Genomic DNA, 1,013 nt, shown 5'->3' on the forward strand with positions numbered 1-1,013 from the left:
TGGCTAAATTCTATCTTTTATACCACTTTTGACTTAACAAATAAGTGTTTCTGTTCTTAATTTGTTTTTTTAAATAAGTTGTATTAATAAATTTAAATCTAGCTAATTTGAAGGACTTGATGTTTTCATTTTAAGATTTATTAAGTCAATGAGGAGCATAATGTATAAATTTCAAATGTTTATTTTTGACCTAGTTGATAACAATCATTTCTAGATATGAAATTTGAATCCATAATTAGAAAGTATTTTTTTTTCAACTGGTTTAGTTCCCTTTTGTATATATATTTAGTCACTTTGAAATACACACATATAAATTGTAACATGAATTGTGACATATATGCTGCCAAGAACGGTCATATAGGGCTTCTCCACTTTCGTAATTTGTTCAGAGAAATTATATGATCTAGGGCACAAATTGTGGTTTCGGGTCAACATTTTCAGGGAGTGGGTCTCGTTTGAGTCAAATTTTAGGAATATGAAACTCCAGAATTTTTGGGCTCTAAGTTTTTATAAAATTGCCTTATTTGATAAGTTCGATGAAGTTCACAAGGTCCCCAGAAATCCTAAATTTCGTTTGATTTTTAGCTTGTCTTATTTAGTTACCAAATAAAATTTGTATTTATTATTGGTCAGGAACTTTTTAATATTATTGTATTCTATCATATTATACAAGGATATGTAATATATTCCTCCCAATAAAGTATCTGTGCACCTGCAAGGGCATAGCTCCAGCCAGTGGCGGATCCAGAGGGGGGGGGGGGTGCATGCCCCCAAACGGCGTCTAAAGTAGTGTAATTTACTGAATTACCGCAAGTTTATGTTAATTAAACTTGTTCCTAATGCAAGTTTATCGGATCAACCTATTTTGCCCCCCCCCCTAACAAGGTCCTGGATCTGCCCCTTGCTCCAGTATTTTTATTGGGATAGGGGTTAGAAGAGGCGTCAAGATTGTTAAGGGACATGGGCTACATAATAATTTACTCTCCATATTATTGGGGTGTAAGTATCCTCCT

The sequence above is a fragment of the Artemia sp. Qi Xiang Cuo genome, chromosome 12, assembly GCF_049724085.1.
Source record: "Artemia sp. Qi Xiang Cuo chromosome 12, ASM4972408v1, whole genome shotgun sequence".
Lineage (NCBI taxonomy): Eukaryota > Metazoa > Arthropoda > Branchiopoda > Anostraca > Artemiidae > Artemia > Artemia sp. Qi Xiang Cuo.